At 39.1% G+C, this 15,175-nt stretch overlaps 1 protein-coding gene across 17 annotated transcripts in view; it reads left to right on the forward strand.

Annotated features, from left to right (window-relative positions):
• The window catches only part of ndst2a (N-deacetylase/N-sulfotransferase (heparan glucosaminyl) 2a), a 200,479-nt gene that overhangs the window by 140,083 nt on the left and 45,221 nt on the right, over nucleotides 1-15,175 (forward strand). The gene's annotated exons all lie outside the window — the stretch shown is intronic.

Below are 15,175 nucleotides of genomic sequence, written 5' to 3' on the forward strand. Positions count from 1 at the left end.
TAATTCCTGTTTTATATTTTTCATTTCTGTAGCATCCAAGAATCCAAAAAGAGCCACATATTGATAAATAGTGTTATGATGCCTGTTTTAACGTTAAGTTAAGATTGAATAGCCTCTTGATACAGTTATGAAATAGTTTGATAACAGGCAGGAAATGTTCATGGGCCAATGGCAGCACCACATTGAAATGGCCTATGCAGACACACACGTGTCCTATCGGTAGTAAACAAATAGTGCCTCAGCTCATGTGTGATTTCGCGGCTGCGAATACATCATTACATTAAGATTATAATTTTGGGTGAATTATACCCTATAAATATAGTATGTGACACTTTTAACGCCATTTGGAAATGTCCATGTTGCTGAGCAACAAATATACAACAAATCGTGTTTTTTTTTCAATTAATCTTGTAGCCCAAGTTTCAAGATACAGGTATGGATAACTTAATGATATTTATATATGTTGGTTCTGAGAGTCAGTATATGTGGTATAAAAAAATATGTATTTATTAAAAATATTCTTTTCAGATGGTGTAAATAAAATATCAACAGACCAAATCTGATATATGCTGTTAAATGTTGCTGTTTTTTTTTTTTTTTTCATCTCATCTCAACCTCGAGACTTCTGGCACACTGATTTTCTTCATACGCATCTGATGTAGAAGTAATTGTGTGAACCTTGTACATCACTCAAATTTATCAAATTTATCATCATTATTCATTAACACCCCATATCAAAACAATCCTCACCTCTTGCTTCTGAATGGCTTGTCGGCATGGTAACAGTCTTAATTTCACTACAGTGAATAAAACTAACTCGTGTTTTCTGCCATTGAGCTCTACACAACCCTCACAGTGACTGAAGTCAGACTAGGCTTTTCTGCAAATCTGCTTAGTATGCGTGTGTTTGAATTGTGTACTGAGCCTCAGCGCACCTCTTGAGCTGGTCAAATTGAAATGTAATTGACCCCAGAACCAAGAAGAGCTTTTATGTGTCTCCTCCAAGCGAATGCTGCCGAAAACACTTGCACACTTACAGGGCAGGTTATGGGCCGGATCTCCCCAGAGAATACAAGCTCTTCCCGAGTCTTTGATGTCGTCCTCTTGCACTCCTCCGTCAGTGTGAATATGCAGCCGGCTTCCCATTAACACTCACCTATGTGCTCGTCTGCGCTCTGCGTTTTATAAGAGAGACACAGAGTTCAGGGAGATTATCTGATGTCTGAGTAAAACTATCTTGATTTGATATTGTTTGCTCGATCGAGATTGCATCATTGTGTGTGCTTGTTGACCTTTGTCATCGACAGCCTGTCTGTTCTTAGATCTTGCTTCAAATTTTTGAGTCTCGCTGACAGCCTGGATCTCAAATAATGAGAGTGACTTGGCACCATAAAAAAGACTTTGTAACGGTATGAAGAGCAGCCTGCTGTTGTTCGTCGTATACGTACTGTCTTTTTGTCTATACTGTGAGTAATGCCAATAACCCATCCATTGAATGGGGTATAAAGGAATTGATTGAAGCTGAATGGCATTGATTGGAGAGCTGGCAGAGAGAGATGAGAGTGTTTCTGTATAGAATCAGGTGTATTGTGCAACGGGCGCTCGATGTGCTTCTCATCCCCCTCTGAACTCTGCTCAAACAGAATATGAGCTGAATTGCTGAGCGCAGCTCTGTCACAGTAATGACACGGCCCGTCGTGATCGATGACTCTCTTGCCCAATTGGAGAGCTGTCATTTTTCCCCTCCCCTGACACTGATTTGATTTAAGTTTAGACTGTAGAAGTTTAGCTTGAGGGGACGAGGTGAAGGGAAAGCTTTTATTTCATTGTGATGTAGAACTGAACAACAAAAAACTAAACACACACACAGATAACTAATAACATTTGAATGTCATTCATTTGAAACTGATGTAGAATTGAACCATTTCCAAATTAGGGCTGTGCGATTAAATGAAATTGTATTGAAACTGCGATATTTGAAAATGTACGATTTCTAGATCAACTTACAGCATGATTGTCCTGCGGTATGGTGTTTGATCCAATCATAAAGGCTGATTTATACTTCTGCGTCAAACGACGGCGTATGCTATTGCCCTTCGCCGTGGCCATCGGCGTCACTGATGTGCACCTCTCAAAAAATGTAACTACACGTCGCAACAACGCATATCGTAAGCTCTGTGATTGGTCGGCTTGGTAGCGCTGACGAGTCTGGGCGGGACCGAGAGCCGCGTGAATGGCGCGATCGATTGTTTACAAGTGTGGAGTCCTATGAAGGAGCTCCGGATGTATAGTTTTGTTTACCTCATAGTTAAAGTTGTTGCATGTCCGCCGGTTCCTGCCTCAAACTGAGCGAGTTTGAGCCACTTGTACATCCTGGAAGTGTTCAGGAAATGCAAAAAAGCAGAGAAGAAACTCGACACAGAGGAAGATTTACACCTCACTGCCAACTAGCGTTTCGGAAGTGTTAATGCAGACCAACAGAGACAGCGCGCAGAAGTATAAATGCACAGCCACGCGCGTTGCATGCGCCGTGGGTTACGCTGGTCACTTGACACAGAAGTATAAATCAGGCTTTACGCAGCACGCCCAAACAGAGTGCGAGAACAGGAGACTGCGTTTAAGAGAAAGGGTATAAAAAGAGGTCGGAGCTAGCTCCACGTGGGTGAGACTTGAGCTCCAAGTGGGTGGGCTTTCGAGCTCCACGTGGGCTGTACAAACCTGGAGTTTTTATTTATTTAATGTCTTGAACATGACACTGAGCCCAATATTGTGCTTTATAAATGTCCACACCTACCCCTACCCTAAACCCACCCCACAGTAACCTGTTGTGTTTTATTAAAATCTACACCTACCCCTACCCTAAATCCAACCTGCTTGTGATTTAAGTCCCTCCCACTCAGAGGTCACCCGATCTATTTGTGGTGTAATCCCTCCCACTTGGAGGTTTCCAGGCTGCTGCGATATCTACTTGAAGCTTAATGACAAATAGCCTGCATAAACAGGGGAGATGAGTTCAGCGCAAGAGGACTTGATGCCAAAAAAAGTCCACATCTGTGGTGTGGGAGATAACTTTGGATACTGGAAGGCTGATGTATCGCAGAACCAGGTAATTTGTCAGACCTGTCCATCACATATTGCGTCCTAAAGCTTGTGGAAAGCATGAGGTGCGTCACTTTCGTCAGCATTCTACCTTGTCATTGCTCGGCGACCATCGAGCGTTTTCTCGGAGGATGATAAAGTAATAAAGCATTGCTGCAGTTCTGATACAAGTTTTATTTATGGAGAAAATATAAAAGCACTGGGTGTTCGGGTGTTTTGTGTTTGTCTGAGGTAATTAGTCTACCTGAATGTGTATATTCTAGGAATAGGTCAGTTCTTGTTACATGATTCGAGGTGCGGTTGCAGCATTCTGTTAAGATGTTTTCAACTGGGTGGGCCTGGAGTATGCACAATCGTCACTCCAAATATGTGCGCAAGCTGTGGGCCTACATTTGACATAACAGTTTTGTGCACGCAAAAGATATGATATTTGAACAACAGCATCACAAAGAGGTCCATGAGCTATGCATGGCAAAAATTGTCATTTTAATTGACTCTAAGGTTAGCTGACTCCAGTTAACTTTCAAAAAGATGTTTTGTTTTTTTTGGTCTAAAGATCCACCATGCACTGTGTGTTTGCACTGTGTGTTTAAGTCAGTTTTTGTTGTTTTAATTCACACAGGCTTTTCATTTTTCTCAACCTAATTGAATTTCAGATTATCTTTTGTGACACTGCATACCAAAAATCAAGTTTTGTGCACCGCCAGAGCTATGTCTATACACGTTCATATAAGTTCCTTTTGGGTCAATCAACATCCTCGTTATGTGTTATTTGTGTGTCTATGCAGTGATCTTACTGTTTGTATTGCCTGTGTGTGGGTGTACAAATGTGTGTAAATGCAGGCATACTTTAGCGAGTGGGCATGTTGGTATACTTGAATGATTGCCATTATTCTGTGACCTCTGTGTTTTGAGTGTTTAAGAGAGAGAGAGAGACACGGTATAAATGCTTTACTGTCCTGCTTCATGAAGCAGCACAGTGACAATGCTCAACAAAAGCCTATGTGTGTGTGTGTGTGTGTGTGGGGTCCCAGTAGTACCATCAGCTCTGCCAGGAAGAGAATCGGGGCCCCTTAACCTCACCCCTGCCCCCCGTCTCCGCTCCTGTCCTCCTTCCTGCTTTGTGCCAATTAAGCGAGCACCTTATCAACTCGGACTACCTCCAGAGACACCTTCCTCACCTAGACATTGAAACAGCTCAGGGGAAGAAATGTTGCTGCCTATTGAGGGCTTGGTTCCTCTAAAGGTCCGTTACAGTTTTTGATTCCTCTAACTCAGACCTCCCTGTAAGGAAAGATTCATTATTCAAAGGGGCCTTGCATGCACATCCTCTCAATAGTATAATGCTGTCTGCCTGTATTTGTGTGGCGTGAGAGAAAAAGAGCGAGTTTAAAGGCAAGTTTGTGCTTGTGAGGTCCTTCAGGACTTTTGTGTGCTCGCTGGGATTGATCACGGCATGAATGGAGGATACTGGCAAGCGTCTTCTTCAGTCAGATACAAAGTGAAAAGATAACTGCAGAGAAGTTGTGCCAGAGAAATTTTAATTGGAGCAAAGAGGCATTCTGGTTTTTGTGGTAGATGTGGGAGGGTCCTAAACCCCAGGCCAAGAAAACAGAATGACAATGTGGAGTAGAGAAAGAAAGTAAGGTCGCTCTCAGCTACACACATACGCCCCCTGTTGCTTTTTCTCACGCCTACTTAAACAAATGAAGAGTTCACAGAGGCTGCGTTTGCCACTGATTGGCCAGCTGTGACAGCATGGTGTCGTTTTTGAAGCCAGAGGTAGCTGTGAGTTTCAAACAGCATTTTTTTAGCACTGTATAAGTGAAGCACCTTGGGTAGAGGATGTGGGCGGTGTGTGGATGTGTAACTTGACAGCGCAAGTGGATCTATTGTCAGTTGTCATTTTGGCTCTCTCAAAGTCTTTGCACATTGTGACCAATTAGAAAGCTCTAAATACCTGTGTCACAATGACACCAGTGACAGGAGCTAACCGTGATTGGCCACTGTGACATATTGCTTTGGATATATAGATTTTTAGCCTTCCCGTCTCGCACTATATACTTAAAACACACACACACACATTTTTCTGCACAATGCCTGCTTACTCGTTTTATACAGAAACAGAAGAGCAGTTTAGCATTTAGAGGACTTTATTGTACGTGTGTATGTTTATATAACTGTACATGTTTTTCCCATGACAACTCTAAAAGGAGAAACGCAGCTGGCCGAATTGCTAATAAGAATAAGCCGTTAAATTATTAAAGATGCAATTCATAGTATTTGTTGTTGTTGTCACTATGGTTACACACTCTACTCAAGGTTATAAACCACAACAAATGTGAAATGATGGAATCATAAGGCTTTATGTGTTGTCAGCAGTGCATGTCATTCTTTTTGCTGCAAGTTTAGTTTATCATTTAAATAAACAAACATGCACTATATGCGGTCGCGTAGTGGATAGCACATTCGCCTCACAGCAAGAAGTACTCTGGTTCGAGCCTTGAAAAGAGGTTCGAAATTCTGTCTTAGTTGGCATTTCTGTGTGGAGTTTGCATGTTCTCCTCGTGTTCGTATAGGTTTCCTCTGGGTGCTCCGGTGTCCTCCACAAGTCTAAAGACATGTTGTACAGGTGAATTGGGTATGCAAAAAAATGTACCGTAGTGTATGGGTCTGTTTGTGTATGGATGTTTCCCAGTGATAGGCTGCAGCTGGAAGGGCGTCCACTGCGCAAAACTTATGCTGGATAAGTTGACCGTTCATTCTGCTGTGGCGACCCCAGATTAATAAAAGGACTAAGCCGAAGAAAAATGAAATATATATAAAATATCTATATATAACCGGCCACTTTATTAGGTACACCGTACTAGTACCAGGTTGGACTCACTTTTGCTTTTAGAACTCCCTAAATTCTTTATGGGGTAGATTCAGCAAGGTACTGGAAATATTTTTCAGAGATTTTGATCCCTATTGACATGATAGTGTTACGCAGTTGCTGCAGATTTGTTGGCTGCACATTAATAATGTGAATCTTGCGTTCCTCCACATCCCAAAGGTGCTCTATTAGATTAAAATCTGATGACTCTAGAGGCCATTTGAGTAGAGTGAACTGAACTCATTATCATGTTCAAGAAACCAGTCTGAGATCATTTGCGGATTATGACAGAAGATGGGTACACTGTGATCAAAGGGATGGACATGGTCAGCAGCAATACTCAGGTAGGCTGTGACATTGACATGATACTCAGTTGGTACTAATGGGTACCAAAGCGTGCCAAGAAAATATCCCCTACATCATTACACCACCACCACCACCAGCCTAAGCCATTGATGCAAGGGAGGATGGATCCATGCTTTCATGTTGTTGATGCCAATTTTTGACCCTACCATTCGAATGTTGCAGCAGAAATCGAGATTCATCAGACCAGGCAATCTTTTACAATCTTCTTTTGTCCAATTTTGATGAGTCTTTGCGAATTGTAGCCTCAGTTTTCTGTTTTTAGCTGACAGGAAAGTGGCACCCGGTGTGATATTTTGCAGCTGTAACCCATCCACCCTAAGGTTCGACGTGTTTTGCGTTCAAAGATGCTCTTCTGCCTACCTCGTGCGTGCGTGCATGTGAGTGAACTTTCTCCAAGCAGAAATGGCACCTTGACCAGTGTTAGAGCAAATTCATGAATTTAATATAATGCCCGCCATTGTATTTGTTGCCACATTCAAATCCTGTTGTTTTTAAGTGCAGTTTTCAATTGATATTCGAGTGTTTAGACTCTTTTTGGAGAAACACTAAATGTAATACAACATTTGGTGTTTGAGTTCTGTAACTGTGCTCTACTAAAAACCTTTAATTCATTACACAATTTCTCTATTTTTTTCCTCTTCTTATTGCTAGAAAAACAGTGAAGACCTATATCACTTCACTTTTTGGTGGTGTTTGTCTGAAAATACAAGCAAAAGCTGCACTATATTGCATCATATTGGTAATTTGTATTTCCAGTTTTTTTTTTTTTTAAATACACTGTACAATAAATCTGCCATGTTTTTTTTTAAAGCATTTTAAAATTGGACAGTTTCAAGAATACATAATTATATGAAAGTAATAGCAAGCTACAAGTTTATTGTTGGTGCAGCTATAAATTAGTTGTGCTCTTTCAGAGTACTCTCAACTCTTTGGTTTTCTCTGACGGTGTGAGCCTTGGAAACCAAAAGTGATCTATCAGCGCTCTTCTTTTTTCGTGTGCATAGTGCTTTGGTAACAGAAGTAGGAAGGCAGTTACTTTAAATGTCAGCTACCAATAAGACCCCCTACCAGATTTGAGTGGAGTACCAAAATGAGTGTTGGAGGAAAGTGTGCCTTCTTCAGTAGAGCTCCTTCAGGGGATTCCTTTGATCAAGTCCTCTATGAACTCCTCAGCGACCCGGCCTGCTCTCGCTCCAGGAGGAGGGCCATTGCTGAGGGACACTGCCATCAGCCCTGCACCCCCTGCTGCCTTGCCTGCACACCGCCAGACATCACAAAGCGTAAAGACAGGGAGAAATACATCCCACTTTTAGGCCTTTTCAAGATGACTGGTCTCCTCTGCTCAGAGATGCGCTTGGTTAAAAGCTACTTCACTCACATTTGAAGGTTATTTGAGAAGTTGTAGAAGTTTTTGACTGGGAATAGGAAGAGAGAAACTACTTTTGAGTTTGATTGACGGCATGGTTTACTTCATACTGGAGTTTCTGGGAAAGACAACAGCAAGCTTCTTGCTTTTATTTCAGAAAAGCAACCAGGTACATTTTGGGAATGAGAAGTAAACAAGCTTTCTCAGCCCATCAGACCCAGACGCTGAGTTAAAGAACAATCTGAGAGTTAATGGTACATGCCAACAACAGCAATTATGTTGCTGCCAGGACGCATTGCTTTAAGCAAGAAGGTGAGGTGCGTTAGCTAGTTTGTGCAATAGATTGTGGCTTATTCCCCTGCTGCTCCTTCTCATTGCACTTTTTTCATTGAAATCTGATTGTAAGAACATTGCCTAGAGATACTGAATTACAAGTTACTCGTGTTGGAACACTTACTGAAGGTTTTTTTGGCAGATTCTTCAGAACTTGGTATAAATGAAATTTATAACATGCAAATAAGAAAATTCTCTGTAAGACTTTGCCCTCAAGGTTATCTTCACAATACACCAGAGTTCTCTGAAGTATGGCTGCTTGTAAATAGGCTTTGGGTCCTTGGAGTTCCTGTGCACTACAGTGTACTGACCTCTAACTGGTCAGGAGTAGTTAGGAGAGAGAAATTCTGTGTGAAATAGGGGAAGTCACATTTCACCGCTGTATTGTCTCTGTCCTGAATCTGCCACCAGGCCTGTGCTTACAATAAGTTTTAACTTGAAAAGCAAGGTTTATTACAGGGAGAATTCATCTTCTTCTGGTCATTTATTACTGCTGGCTATTTATGGGATTTGTATAGTGCTAGTTAAAGGTGCAGTATGTAAGTTTGACACCCAGTGGTTAAACTGGTTATTGCACTCCTGGATCAAAACACACGCAAGCGCAGGTTGCCAGATAGACATGAGTGTGCCTGACTGTCAAGCCTAAGTGCAAATAATAGCAAGGGCACACGATAGAAGAAATATTTTCTTTTTAAAAGAAGTTTTTGTCCTAACTAATACCTGGAATTTGTATTTTAGAAACACATTTTTTGCAGCTTTACAGCAGAAAAGTTGATGAGATTATCACCTCAGGTACACCTCATGAGTTCTCTGAAGTATGGCTGCTTGTAAATAGGCTTTGGGTCTTTGGACTTCCTGTGTTCTACAGTATACTGACCTCTGACTTGTCAGGCGTAGTTAGGAGAGAGAAATTCTGCGTGAAAGGAGGTGAGGTCACAACCCACTGCTGTATTCTCTCTGTCCTGAATCTGCAACCAGGCCTGTGCTGACAATAAGTTTTAATGGCAAGGTTTATTACAGAGAGAATTCACATTTTTCTGTTCATTTATTACTGCTGGCTATTCAAGTGATTCGTATAATGCTAGTTAAAGGTTCAGTATGTAAGTTTGACACCCAGTGGTTGAACTAGGTATTGCACTACTGGATCAAAACACACGCAAGCGCTGGTTGCCAGATTGACATGAGTGTGCCTGACTGTCGAGACTAAACGCAAATAAAACCAAGGGCACACGATAGAAAGAATACTTTTATATTAAATGGAGTTTTTGTCCTAACTGATACCTGGAATTTGTATTTTAGAAACAGATTTCTTGCAGCTGAACAACAAAAAACTTGAGATAATCAGCTCGGGTACACCTCATGAGTTCTCTGAAGTATGGAACCTTGTAAATAGGCTTTGGGTCCTTCGAGGTTATGTGTACTACAGTATATTGACCTCTAACTGGTCAGGAGTATTTACGAGAGAGAAATTCTGTGTGAAAACAGGTGAGGTCACAACCCTCCGCTGTAATCTTTCTGTCCTGAATCTGCCACCAGGCGCCTGTGTAGTCAGAACTCAAAACAAGTTTTCTCTCTTCCATGCTTGGAGGTTGAAAACAATGCACTGAGAAGACTAGTGCTGTCTAAATTGTCCTTTGTTAAAGCCATCATGCATACAAAAAACACCATGCAATCACACTTCAGTAGGTTTTCTTACATGATGTATGCGATTAATGTATTATCAAGTCAACATAGCCGGCAGCTAACTCTCTGCAACTCTTACATGGTTGCCCACTGTTGTCAAGCAGGCCTGCGCATGGTCACTACCTGGGTGGGAGACCACATGGAAAAGCTAGGTTGGTGCTGGAAGTGGTGTTAGTGAGACCAGCAGGGGGCGCCCAACCTGTGGTCTGTGTGTCCTAATGACCATTATAGTGACAGGGACTCTATACTGCTCAGTGAGCACCATCTTTCGGATGAGACGTTAAACCGATGTTCTTTTAAAAAGAGTGGGGGTTTAACCCTGGCATCCTGGTAAAATTTGCCCACTGGCCTCTGTCCATCATGGCATCCTAATATCATGGCCTCCCCATATCTTAATTGGCTTCATCCCTCAATCTCCTCTCTACCAGACAGCTGGTGTGTGGTGTGTGGTCTAGCACAATATGGCTGCTGTTGCGTCATCCAGGTGGATGCTCCACACTGGAGGTAGATGAGGAGATATGTAAAGCTTTACCCCAATATGTAAAGTGCTTTAAGTGTCAAGAAAAGCGCTATATAAATGTTTAAAATTATTATTATTATTATTATTATTATTATTTTATATGAGTACACCAGCGTCCACATTGAAGATTTAAAATAAAGGTAATATTAAGTTACACTTGAAATTGAGGACATCTTGAAACATCTCAATACATTTGTCAGTGCTGCGAAACAATTTAAAGAAAAATATATGTATTTAATTGAGATTTCACTCTCATCAGTGCTAATAATTAAACTTGATTAAAATTTTCAGTATAGAAATACATTCACTAGCATCACTTTTTAAATTCCTTTTGCACCTTACCATTTAAAGTCATTGAAAATGTTTGCGTAACATATTTCATTCATAATTTTTATTCGCATTCTGTTATCTGTTCCTGTGGCCTTAATGCCTCCTAGTAACACAATGAGCTGTTAGTCTGACATAATGTACACTGTAAAAAATTTCCAGGTTTTCACAACAAGTTACTGTAATTTTTCACAGTAAATTACATTAGTATCTCTTCACAGTATTTAACTGAAAAATTCACAGTAATATGTTGTATTCATAATTTTATTGTGAAATTACGGCAGGTAGCATGATTACAGCAAATTACTGTGAAAAGGGCTATATCTTTTGCACGTTAGTTATAGAAATTCAAACCTTTTTTTAACTCAACGTAGAAATTAATACAAATGAACTTTTAACAGATAATAACAGAATGTTATAGCTCCCAAAACGATTTGGTTACCAACATCTTTTTGGTTGTACTGCACCTTTATTTAATTTTATACAGTTAACATAGAATATGAAATAATATTTAATGAACAACTGTGTGCTTAGCCAATAATAAACTTGAATAAAAAGTAATTAATTAATGAAACCAAAGACTGTTAAACAGCCAACAATTATTTCAATGTCAGGGTAAATGTCTGCTTTAGACGGTTTCATGAGTATTGGGCACCTTTCATCGCCTGGAGGTCACTAATCTCAGAATTATATATATATAATTATTTTTTTTTATCTATATAAATAAACCACAGATTAGAATTTTAAACAACTACATTCTAGCATGAAAAACAGTTAAAACTTAATTTTCGGATGCATATAGAGCCATCGAAGACGGGGCAATTGTCCCAATGTCTAGCCTGAAGACAGGCGCCTCTCGGCGGATACATGAGTAATGAGCGCCGTTACCGCCTGGAGGTCATAGATCTCCGCTACCGGCAAAACACACTTAAAATTACACACAATCTTTACTAACAATCCACAGATTTGAGTTTTGAAGAACTACATTCTCGCATGAAAAAGTATTAAAACTTTATTTCATTACATATTAAAAGCAATATTTATAATATTATGTGCCTTCTCATCCACCATTACAGCTTGATGCAGCTTGGTGCGAATTGAATCCTGGGAGGAAAAAATAATAATTCTCAATACACTCCAAACGAACTTTATTCTTATTGTTAAAGTCAGAGATATGTAATATTTTGAATGGCGAAGAAAATAATTAACTTTATATTTCAATCAATATATTACTTTTGCACTGCTTCGATTCAGGACTCGTGTGACATTGAATCAGATTCAGATATTTTATCAGACGTGTTCATGAGCTCATAGTCATCAACAAGCAATTCGTGTACAAGCAGTACACGAACCAAGCAATATGATGAAATATTAATGAATTATATGTTTGCGTCTTACAATATTATACAAAATGGAATCGTTTTCAAGCGAATTCGACTCTTTACTGTTCACTTAAAGGAGCCGAATTCGACTCTTTACTGTTCACTTAAAGGAGCCGATTCATTTAACAGAACTGACTCGACTCGACCGCAAACAAGCGCCATCACTACAGACAACGCCTGCCTCGTCTCTTCACCAAACGAATTCATCCTCGGTAAGTGTTAAAATATGACTTTTGTCCGTTAAATGAGTGTTGTATGTGTATTTCTGTATAGTGCATGTCATTTAACAGGAATTTACCGAGTACTTTAGTTGTACTCGCACGTACAGGGTTTAAGCGCGCCTTTTTTAAAACAAGAAATTAACGACGCCAGATGGTGCTTGTAGTGTTTTCTGAGGTAACGTTATTAGCATAACGTTAACGTTAGTTCCTGATAAAAGAAAGGGAATTTTCTTTAATTAACTTCTTGTTAACTGCTTTTTCTGTTTCAGTACAAGACTGAAGTAAAGGTGAAATGACTAAAGTTAAGGTAAGTTCTGGCCTTCACTTAAGTTAACGTTACGGTTAGTCACCATCATGTACGTTAATTTTGTTCACTGTAACGTTAACGTTAAGTTATTTAAATAAACTAAACTCATTATGAAACAAGTCTTAACTGTTTTATTAAATGAGGCTTATAATACAATTCAGTTGTATTCTTTTAAACTAACACTAACACAGTACATATTGTATATTTCTCACTGGTGTTAATGCAGTGCTAACATTTACTAATAAGAACTAATTGTATATTGTCACTAACTGTAGATTTTGTTTTTTGGTGTTCAGGTGTACCTGATAATAGCTGAAGTGTGAGGTGAGTGTAAATTCTGAGCACACAAATATAGCCTAAATTCATTATCACGATCTAAACCTATATATATATATATATATATATATAGAGAGAGAGAGAGAGAGAGAGAGAGAGAGAGAGAGAGAGAGAGAGAGAGAGTGAGTGAGTGAGTGAGAGTATGTGTGTGCGTGTGTTAGGTTGAGTCTTATTCTACTCTTATTATATTCATATTTTTTTGCAGCCACAGCCATTGATGTTGAAACACTGATGCTACCAATCAACCCTTGCTTGATTATTAAAGGTAATGTTGATGCCTTCGTCATTTTTATTAGATTTTTAAATGTCAGGTTTTTCCACAGATTTGTGAGCAGTTTCTTGTACAAACTCTTTTTCTTCTTCCAGAAGTTCCACCAGTACCTCCAGTAGTAGTAAATATTAGACAAAGATTTTTTTTAAACTATAGTTTTTATTTTTATTAGCAATTTTACTGGGCATGTGTGTTTGTTTGCTTGGTTTTTAATAGGCAGAGCATGGAATGTCAACTTTGTTTCTACAAACAAATTTAATTATTCACAAACACCTCTAATTTAGTCCTTCTTTCCCCTTTTAGTCTTATTCCTTAGAGGGTCGAGTGGTCATGGGACCTCACCTGGATTTCACAACTGACTTTGGATCTGGTCTGAAACTGAAGTATGCTGAAGATGCCTTTTGCACTCTGGAATTTAAGGTAATGTCTACAATAAATATGGTAACTGAGAGCTTGTTTTGGGGGGGTTAAACATGGAATGTATAGGAGCACAAGTCATGACTCCCCTTGTCCCCTTGTTATAAAGGGCCGTGTTGCAGACACAATTTGTTTGTCTGTGCTGGAGACCAGAGGGGAAGCTGTCTTTAAAAGGATGGGGCTCTTATACCATATGTGAAGTTACCTATTCAGGTGAGTGGATTACATGCAAGTCATTGCAAATGCATAAATAGTGGGAAATTTTTACTGGGCAGCACAAATTAAGTGAAACTCAAAACATGTGGAAGAATATTTGGAATATTTGCAAAAAACTTGATTGAAATGAATACAACACAAGTGCTATATCACTTCAATCAAGTTTTTTTTGCAAAATTTTCCTAATATTTAAATCATGAAAAATTAGCTTGATGCAAGAAACATCCTGCTATTGTTCAAGAGCAAGTACTGTGATGCATGTGTTTACTTTGCAATAAGTGTGAACCCAGCATTAGATTATAGTCTGTAAACAGAAGGTGTAAATCAAATCAACTGTTTTAAAATGCTCTGCCTAGGTCATTCAAATCACTATTTGTTGTTAGACTGTTCTTGAATGTGTGTTTGTGATGGAAATGTTTTTCAGATGTTTTTGTTTAAATGATTGCAGTTTGACTGAGCTACAGTATTGTCAGCATGTTCAAACTAAGCTAACAGTAATTTTGCTCTCTAGTGCAGCAGTAGTGTCCCAGTAGTGTTGTATGAAGCTAACTGTTTGTCTGCCCTTTTGCTTATAGGTGCTTTTTGGGCACCAGTTTGGAGATGGAAGACAGACGAAGTCAAAGAAGCAGAGAAGACACATCAACCAGCAAGTGTGTAAAATTATCAGGAAAATGATTGACCTTGAATAGACGACTGCCTAATTTAGCAAGAAGTTTTGTCTCTCTCTCTCTCTCTCTCTCTCTCTCTCTCTCTCTCTCTCTCTCTCATGTGTGTGTGTGTGTGTGTGTGTTTATATATTTATATATATATATATAATGAGAGAGAGAGAGAGAGAGAGCGCGCACTCTGAAGCACTGCTTTTTATATGTATGCTACATATGATGTCAGATTTTTTTATTAATATGTTCTTATAGTATTTTTTGAGGCTTCACCTTCACCTTTTGAAAGTTTTCTGAAATGTTTACACGGATGTCATTAAGCTGTTAAATAAATCTGTAAAATGTATGTGTGTTTGTTTTTATTTTGATTTTAGAGTCTTCTCAGATCGCCCAAAAATGAAGATTCTGTCGTCATTTACGCATCCTCAGGTTGTTTGGACACAAAGAGGAATATTTGATATTTTTATTCCTGTGTTTAACAAAAAAAATCATTTTTAACAGAGCTGGAACAACCTGAGGGTGAGTAAATCAAGATAGAATTTTCATTTTTGTGTGACCTAAAATTGCTTTGAAATTTTACAGCACCAAACTGTTAAATTACAGTAATCCGGGATATAACTTTAACTTTACAGTTAAATCGGGTATTTAAACTGCAACCTACTGCTAAATCACAGTAATCGTTTTGCAAATCCACAGTAAAATATAGTTAATTCTACAAGATAATACTGTGAAATCACAGTAACGGACTTTATTATCTACTGTAAAGTTACAATATATGGTTGTAATTTCACAATAAT

Source organism: Danio rerio, chromosome 13, assembly GCF_049306965.1.
Source record: "Danio rerio strain Tuebingen ecotype United States chromosome 13, GRCz12tu, whole genome shotgun sequence".
In the NCBI taxonomy this organism is placed as follows: Eukaryota; Metazoa; Chordata; class Actinopteri; order Cypriniformes; family Danionidae; genus Danio; species Danio rerio.